This window comes from Moschus berezovskii, chromosome Y, assembly GCF_049115385.1.
Source record: "Moschus berezovskii isolate FMDL1 chromosome Y, NW_MosBer_1.0, whole genome shotgun sequence".
Lineage (NCBI taxonomy): Eukaryota > Metazoa > Chordata > Mammalia > Artiodactyla > Moschidae > Moschus > Moschus berezovskii.
Genome location: NC_142489.1, coordinates 6,658,643 through 6,668,588, shown reverse-complemented (window position 1 = coordinate 6,668,588; position 9,946 = coordinate 6,658,643).

Here is a 9,946-nt window from a genome sequence, read left to right as displayed (position 1 = left end):
TCATGTGATCTGGTATTCCCATCTCTTTCAGAAGTTTCATAGTTTATTCTGATCCATACAGTCAAAGGCTTTGGCATAGTCAATAAAGCAGAAATAGATATTTTTTCTGGAATTCTCGTGTTTTTTCGATGATTCAGCGGATGTTGGCAATTTGATCTCTGGTTCCTCTGCTTTTTCTAAAACCGGCTTGAACATCTGGAAGTTCACGGTTCACATATTGCTGAAATCTGGCTTGGAGAATTTTGAGCATGACTTTACTAGCATGTGAGATGAGTGCTATTTTTCGGTACTTTGAGCGTTCTTTGGCACTACCTTTCTTTAGGGTTGGAATGAAAAAAGAACTTTTTCATTCCTGCGTCCACTGCTGAGGTTTCCCAATTGGCTGGCATAATTAGTCAAGCACTGTCACATCATCACCTTTCAGGATTTCAAAGAGCTCAACTGGAACTCCATCACCTCCACTAGGTTTCTTCGTAGTGAGGTTTCCTAAGGCCCACTTGACTGCACATTCCAGGATGTCTGACTCTATGTGAGTGATCACACCATCGTGATTATCTGGGTCTTGAAGATCTTCTTTGTACAGTTGTTCTGTGTATTCTTGCCACTTCTTCTTAATATCTTCCGCTTCTGTTAGGTCCCTGTAATTTCAGTCCTTTCTACAGCCCATCTTTGCATGAAATGGTCCCTTGATATCTCTAATTTTCGTGAAAAGATCTCTAGTCTTTCCCATTCTATTGTTTTTCTTTATTCCTTTGCATTGATCGCTCAGGAAGTCTTTCTTACTTCTCTTTCCTATTCTTTGGAACTCTGCATTCAGATGCTTATATCTTTCCTTTTCTCCTTTGCCTTTTGCTTCTCTTCTTTTTACAACTATTGGTAAGGCCTCCTCAGACACCTTTTTTTTTTTTTTCATTTATTTTTCTTGGGGATGGTTTTGCTCCCTGTCTTGTGTACAATGTCATGAACCTCTGTCCAATGTTCTTCAGTAACTCTGTCTATCAGATCTAGTCCCTTAAATATATTTCTCACTTCCACTGTGTAATCGTTAGGGATATGATTTAGGTCATTCCTCGCCGTGGTCATATTTGAATGTGATAGTTGGACTGTGATGAAAGCTGATCGCCAAAGAATTGATGCCTTTGAACTCTGTTGCTGGAGAAGATGCTTGAGAGTATCTTGGACTGCAAGGATATCCAACCAGTCCATTCTAAAGTAGATCAATCCTGGGTGTTGATTGGAAGGACTGATTCTAAAGCTAAAACTCCAATATTTTGGCCACCTCATGCAACGAGTTGACTCACTGGAAGAATCTGATGCTAGGAAGGATTGGCGGTGGGAGGAGACGGGGACGACAGAGAATGAGATGGCTAGATGGCATTACCGACTCGATGGACATGAGTTTGAGTGAACTCCGGGAGTTGGTGATGGACAGGGAGGTCTGGCGTGCTGTGATTCGTAGGGTCACGACTGAGCGACTGAACTGAACTGAATGGTCTAGTGGTTTTCCCTACTTTCTTCATTTTATGGCTGACTTTGGCAATAAGGATTTCACGATCTGAGCCACAGTCTGCTGCCGGGCTTGTTTTTGCTGACTACATAGAGTTTCTCTATCTTTGGCTGCAAAGAATATAATCAATGTGATTTCAGTGCTGACCATCTGAGGATGTCCATGTGTCTAGACTTCTCTTGTATTTTTGGAAGCGGGTATTTGCTATGACCAGTACATTCTTTGGGCAGAACTCTGTTAGCCTTTGTCCAGCTTCATTCTGTACTCCAAGTCAAATGTGCCTGTTACTCCAGGTGCGTTTTGACATCCTACTTTGTCTTCCAGGCCTTATAATGAAAAGGACATCTTTTTTTATTTTGTTAGTTATAGAAGGTCTTGTAAGTCTTCATAGTATTGTTGAACTCTAGCTTCTTCAACATTACTGGTCTGGGCATAGACTTGGATTACCGTGATATTGAATAGTTTCTCTTGGAAATGAACAGAGATCCTTCTGTCGTTTCTGAGACTGCATTCAAGTACCGCATTTTGGACTCTTTGGTTGACTATGATGGCTGATCCATTTTCTAAGGGATTCCTGCCCACAGAAGTCGATATAATGGTCATCTGAGCTCAATTCACTCAATCCAGTCTATTTTAGTTCGCTGGTTCCGAAAATGTCGACATTCACTCTTGCCACCTCCTGTTTGATCACTTCCAATTTACCTTGATTTATGGAACTATCATTCCAGGTTCCTAAGCAATATTGCTCTTTACAGCATCGGACATTGTTTGTATCACCAGTCACATCCACAGCAAGGTACTGTTTTTGCTTTGGCTCCGTCTCTTCAACCTTTCTGGAGATATTTCTCCTTTGATCTCCAGTAGCCTATTGGTCGCCTACTGACTTGGGGCGGTGATCGTTCAGTGCCGCATCTTTTTGCCTTTTCTTACTGTTTATGGGGTTCTCTAGGAACGAATTCGGAAGTGGTTTGCCATTCCTTTCTCCAATGGACCGCATTTTGTCATATCTCTCCACCACGCCCCGTCATTCTTGGCTGGCCGTACACAGCCTGGCTCATATTTTATTGAGTTAGAAAAGGCGGTCGTCCATGTCATTAGATTGTTTAGTTTTCTATGATTGTGATTTTTAGTTTATCTGACCTCTGATGGAAAAGGATCAGAAGCTTATGAAAGATTCCTGATAGGATAGTCTCACTGAGGGGGATACTGGGTCTTGTTCTGATTGGTGAGACCCTGCTCAGTAAATCTTTAATCCAGTTTTCGGTTGATGGGTGGAGCTGTGTTCCCTCCGGGCCAAACTATGGTGCAAGTATTGAAGATAATGGTGACCTCCCTCAAATTGTCCCATGCATGTACTGCTAGAGTTCCTGTGCTTTACCCTGAAACAGGCCACCACCAATCCACACTTTCACCCAACAGAGTATCGGGGTCCTGCCCCGATATGACCCAGGGTATCCTCGGGATGAACGGCGTCGGCGTCAGAGAGAGAGAGAGAAAGAGAGAGAGAGACAGGGGCTGATGATTCCTTGGTTTACGCTGGAGACCAATAAAACCCCAGCACAGGGCTTGCTCTGTTTACGTAGGCCGCAGGCGCCCTCTCAAATCACTTGAGGCACCCCACCAGGGCACCCCCTCGAGTGGGTCTTAGAAGCCCAGGCAGATAAGTAAACTCAGAGGGCCCAGCGCTCCAAGGATCTCAACCAGAAAACGGAGAATAGAGAAAAGGATGGAAAAAGAGAAAGAACGACACGGGGAGACCAAGCTTCAGTGAGCAAGGCCCAAAACTTTATTTTCCAGTGCTGCTTTTATACCCTAAGTTATGCGCATAAGAAACAGAGAAAGGGAGGTATAGATTCACACCAAAATCACGTGGGGTCAGCAGTCTTGACCCTTATCAGGATCAGGGCTTATTTTTGTGTGATAAAAGTTTTAGGTGATTTACATCATCTTCTGGCCAGGGGGCCTGCTAACAGTTTTATGGCCCTCTCTCCTGACAATAGGTTAGTTAGCAAGTAAAAGACTTTTCTTTTAAGGTGACTTTCCTAAAGTTAGGTGGTAGACACATAACAAAGTTACATTCCTATAAGGCACCGGTGTAGTGAGCTGCAAGAAAGGAACTTATTAACTTAAGATCTGATGTGGTTAAGTCAAAGGATTAATATATTTCCAAGGATACAATAGAGGAAACTGCAGCAAGCATTGATTCAACAATGAAATCTTTTCTAGTACTATTCTAATGATTTTAACTTCTTCAACAGATTCCTGTATTTTAGAATATTAGGCTTTCTGTCCTTGCATGGCTGGGAGGCTATAAACAGTCACACTCATAGTTGTAAGAGCCCGGACAAACTTGTCATGCAAGTTAGAAAGCTATCAGAGGGGCTTGGATTGGAACACTCCTATTAAGCCGAGGAGAACTTTTAAACTACAGCTCTGAATTAATGTTTTCAGAGAAAGGTGGTTGGGGGGAAGCCCCTGTAAGTATTAGAGGACTTGGTAAGAGGCGTAAGATAGTAAAGCAGTCAGACTCCAGTTTTCTTTGGGGTAGATGCTCAGGTAAGTCCAGGGGGTTCCTCGAGCCCTGATTAGCCTTTGCCCGTCAGGCCTCTTCCCCAGTTGACCTTTGCCACAGGTAGGATTTCCCTCGCTGGCTCCCGGCAACAGAGAGTCCCGGACACCCATAGGCAAGTCCGGGACAGTCTCCTGTGGGGTCACTGTTCCTTTCTCCTTGGTCCTGGTGCACAAATTCCTGCTGTGCCCTCCAAGAGTCTATTTCGAGTCCTGTGTAAGTTCTGCCAACTCTATCGTGGGGTTAATGGCGGCCTCCTCCAGGAGGAATTATGCCATACCCACTCCCAGAGCCCCTGTCCCTTGACACTCCCAGAAGCGTCCTTCTGATGAAGCAGAACAGCCATTACCCTCTTTTCCATAAGATTGTGGAATGGACTTTGAGAGTGTCAAATTTGGCGAAGAACCAAAGGTGAATCCATTTGGAACTGTTTCTTTGACTTGCTTTCTGTTGCCATTCTTACTATAATGATACATTATGGCCTGCCTCAGAAGGCCCTACCCTTCAGCCTGACTGTGAAAGTGCCTTTTCTCAGCTCACAGGGAGATAAACTGACCCTACCCAGCTATGAAAAGAAGAAATTACCCAGGGGAAGGAAACAAGATAGCGGAGGAACAGGATGGAGAGACCACTTTCTCCCCCACAAATTCATCAAGAGAACATTTGAACGCGGAGTAAAGTCCACCAAGCAACTTCTGAATGCTGGCAGAGGACATCAGGCACCCAGAAAAGCAGCCATTGTCTTCAAAAGGAGGTAGGAAAAAACATAAAAGAGAAGAAGAGACACAGAAGATGTAAGGATGGTGCTCCGTCCACGCTAGGGAGAGAAGTTTCCAAACACCAGGAAACACTGACTGGTGAGTCTGTGGCAAGCCTTGGAACCTCAGAGGGCCACATAACCAGGAGGAAAAAGAAAGAAAGAATTAAAACCCACAGATTACCCGCCAAACATTAACTCCAAGAGGAGATGCAGCACTGGCGCCTGCATCCGCCATTAGCAAGAGGGGGCTGGGCAGGGAGGAGTCGGCTGAACTGCTTAGAGAGAGGACTGGGCATGAAAGCCATGAGAACCATCTGAGAGAACTAACTGGGGATAGCAAAGCAGACTGGGATAGCGTCCCCCGTGAAAAGGTTGAAAGAGCTAACCTAAGACGGTGCCAGCACCACTCAGAGAACAAAGAACCCCATCCCCCACCGAGACAGGCAGGGATAGCAGCCAGAGCCAGAGGGGGCAACCGCGGATCCAGAAACACATCCGATACCAAACTGCAGGCAGGCTTTGTTGCTAATCAAGATTTCTTGGGCTCGGGCCGTTCGATATCCACCTCAGAAAGTGCGTCGGTTGTACACCCAGAAAACCGAGTGGCAGGGACTGGGGAGGCCATAAGTTACAGAGACCGAACTCACAAAACACCTGGTCACCTGAGCTGCTTGGACAGGGGAAGGCACAAAACGCAGGCCCTACCTAGCCTGCGCCTGTGTGGAGTACCCGAGAAACTGAACTTGAGCCGCTCAGACCTGGGAAGTGCATACAACCCAGCTCCGGCCTCGGACAATTCCCAGCAGAGCAACCTAGAGCCTGTGCAGTATAGACTGAGACAGCACACATGCTGTGAGTGGGGACAAACCCACTGTGGCTGAGACACTGCGAGCAATCCCCACAGATGCCAGAGATATTTGTCTGCAGCGTTCCTCCCTTTCCAGAAAAAGACTGAAAAACTGACCCTTAAAAAGTGTCCACCACCGCGCCCTAGTGTCAGGGCTGAAATTAGACACTGAAGAGACCACCAACCAGAAGCTAAAACAGAGGGAACCACCTTGGAAATGACAGATAGAGAAGTCTAGAGGCTACTCCAAGAATAAGACCGAAAACCAGAGGAAAGAGGCTTAAGCCCGAATCCTGAGAACACCAGAGAACTCCTGACTCCAGGGAACATTAATCGATAGGAGCTCATCAAATGCCTCCATACCTACACTAAAACCAAACACCACCCAAGGGTCAACAAGTTCCAGAGCTAGACATACCACGCAAATTCTCCAGCAACACAGGAAAATAGCCCTGAGCTTCAATATACAGGCTGCCAAAAGTCACTCCAAACCCACTGACATCTCATAACTCATTACTGGACAATTCATTACACTCCAGAGAGAAGAAATCCAGCTCCTCTCACCAGAACACTGACACAAGCTGCCCTAACCAGGAAACCTTGACAAGCCACCCAACCAACCCCACACACAGCAAGGAAACTACATAATAAAGAGAACTCCACAAACTGCCAGAAGATGGAAAGGCCACCCCAAGCAAAGCAATATAAGCAAGATGAAGAAGCAGAGAAATATCCAGCAAGTAAAGGAACAAGATAAATGCCCACCAACACAAACAAAAGAGGAAGATATAGGGAATCTACCCGATAAAGAATCTTGAATATTGCTGGTGAAAATGATTCAAAATCTTGAAAGCAAAATGGAGTTACAGATAGAAAACCTGGAGAAAAGGATTGAGAAGATGCAAGAAAGATTCCATAAGGATTTAGAGGAAATAAAAAGTCAATATACAATGAAAAATGCAATAGATGAGATCAGAAATACTCTGGAGGGAACAAACAGTAGAATAACAGAGGCAGAAGACAGGATAAGTGAGCTAGAAGATAGAATTGTAGAAATAAATGAACCAGAGAGGAAAAAAGAAAAACGAATTGATAGAAATTAGGACAATTTTAGAGAACTCTGGGACAATGCTAAACGTCCCAACATTCGAATCATAGGATTCCCAGAAGAAGAAGAAGACAAAAAGAAAGACCATGAGGAGATAATAGTTGAAAACTGTCCTAAAATAGGGAAAGAAATAATCACCCAAGTCCAAGAAACCCAGAGAGTCCCCAACAGGAAAAACCCAAGGCGAAATACCCCAAGACACAAATTAATCAAATTAATAAATATCAAACACAAAGAACAAATATTAAAAGCAGCAAGGGAAAAGCAGCAAATAACACACAAGGGGATTCCCATATGGATAACAGCTATTCTTTCAACAGAAACTCTTCAGGCCAGGAGGGAATGGCAAGACATACTTGAAGTGATGAAAGAAGATAACCTACAGCCCAGATTACTGTACCCAACAAGGATCTCATTCAAATATGAAGGAGAAATCAAAAGCTTTACAGACAAGCAAAAGCTGAGAGAAATCAGCATCACCAAAACAGCTCTCCAACAAATGCTAAAGGATCTTCTCTAGACAGCAAACACAGAAGGGGTGTATAAACTTGAACCCAAAGCAATAAAGAAAATGGCTATGGTATCATACTTATCAATAACTACCTTAAACGTAAATGGGTTGAATGCCTTAAACAAAAGACAAAGGCTGGCTGAATGGGTACAAAAACAAGACCCCCATATATGTTGTCTACAAGAGACCCACCTCAAAACGAGGGACACATACAGACTGAAAGTGAAGGGCTGGAAAAAGATATTCCACGCAAATAGAGACCAAAAGAAAGCAGGAGTAGCAATACTCATATCTGATAAAATAGAGATTAAAACAAAGACTGTGAAAAGAGACAAAGAAGAAAACTACATAATGATCAAAGGATCAATCCAAGAAGAAGATATAACAATTATAAATATTTATGCACTCAACATAGGAGCACCGCAATACGTAAGACAATTACTAACAAGTATGAAAGGGGATATTAACAATAATGCAATAATAGTGGGAGAGTTTAGTACCCCACTTACATCTATGGATAGATCAACTAAACAGAAAATTAACAAGGAAACACAAACTTTAAATGATACAATAGACCAGGTAGACTTAATAGATATCTATAGGTCATTTCACCACAAAACAATGAATTTCACCTTTTTCTCAAGCGCACACGGAACCTTTTACAGGATAGATCACATCCTGGGCCATAAATCTAGCCTTGGTAAATTCAAAAACATTGAAATCATTACAAGCATCTTTTCTGACCACAATGCAGTAAGATTAGATCTCAATTACAGGAGAAAAACTATTAAAAATGCCAACAAATGGAGGCTGAACAACACGCTGCTGAATAATGAACAAACCACAGAAGAAATCAAAATATGCATAGAAATGATGAAAGTGAAAACACAACAACCCAAAACCTCTGGGACACTGTAAAAGCAGTGCTAAGGGGAAGGTTCAGAGCAATAGAGGCACACCTCAAGAAACAAGAAAAATGTCAACTAAATAACCTAACCCTACATCTAAAGAAACTAGAAAAGGAAGAAATGAAGAAACCCAGGGTTAGTAGAATGAAAGAAATCTGAAACATTAGGGCAGAAATAAATGCAAAAGAAGGAAAAGAGGCCATAGCAAAAAACAAAACCGAAAGCTGGTTCTTAGAGAGGGTAAATAAAACTGACAAACCACTAGCCAGACTCATCAAGAAACAAAGGGACAAGAACCAAATCAATAAAATTAGAAATGAAAATGGAGAGATCACAACCGACAACACAGAAATAAAAAGGATCATTAGAGAATACTATCAACAATTATATGCAATAAAATGGACAACTTGGAAGAAATGGACAAAGGCTTAGAAAAGTACAACTTTCCAAAATTGAACCAGGAAGAAATAGAAAATCTGAACAGACCCATCAAAAGCACAGAAATTGAAAAGGTAATCAGAAATCTTCCAGCAAACAAAAGCCGAGGTCCAGACGGCTTCACAGCTGAATTCTACCAAAAATTTAGAGAAGAGCTAACACCTATTCTACTCAAACTCTTCCAGAAAGTTGCTGAGGAAGGTAAACTTCCAAACTCATTCTATGAGGGCACCATCACACCAATCCCAAAACCTGGTAAAGATCCCACATAAAAGGAAAACTACAGGAAAATATCACTGATGAACATAGATGCAAATATCCTTAAGAAAATTCTAGCAATCAGAATCCAACAGCACAATAAGAAGATCCAACATCATGACCATATGGGCTTTATCCCAGGGATGCAAGGATTCTTCAATATCCGCAAATCAATCAATGTAATACACCACATTAATAAACTGAAAAATAAAAATCATATGATTATCTCAGTAGATGCAGAGAAAGCCTTCGACAAAATTCAACATCCATTTATGATTAAAAACCCTCCAGAAGTTGGGAATAGAAGGAACATACCTCAACATAAGAAAAGCTATTTATGACAAACCCACAGCAAACTTTATCCTCAATGGTGAAAAAGTGAAAGCATTTCCCCTAAAGTCAGGAAAAGACAAGGGTGCGCACTCTCACCACTACTATTCAACATAGTTTTAGAAGCTTTGGCCACAGCAGTCAGAGCAGAAAAAGACATAAGAGGAATCCACATGGGAAAAGAAGAAGTAAAACTTTCACTGTTCGCTGATGACATGATCCTCTACACAGAAAACTCTAAAGACTCTACCAGAAAACTACTAGAGCTAATCAATGATTACAGTAAAGTTGCAGGATATAAAATCAACACACAGAAATCCCTTCATTCCTATACACTAATAATGAGAAAATAGAAAGAGAAATTAAGGAAACTATTCCATTCACTGTTGCAACGAAAAGAATAAAATACTTAGGAATATATCTACCTAAAGAAACAAAGACCTGTACATAGAGAACTATAAAACCCTGGTGAAAGAAAACAGAGAGGACACTAATAGATGGAAAAATATACCGTGTTTGAGGATTGGAAGAAAAAATATTGTGAAAATGAGTATACTACTCAAAGTAATTTATACATTCAATGCAATGCCTATCAAGCTACCAACGATATTTTTCAAAGAGCTAGAACAAATAATCTCACAATTTGTATGGAAATACAAAAAACCTCGAATAGCCAAAGCAGTCTTGAGGAAGAAAAATGGAACTGGGGG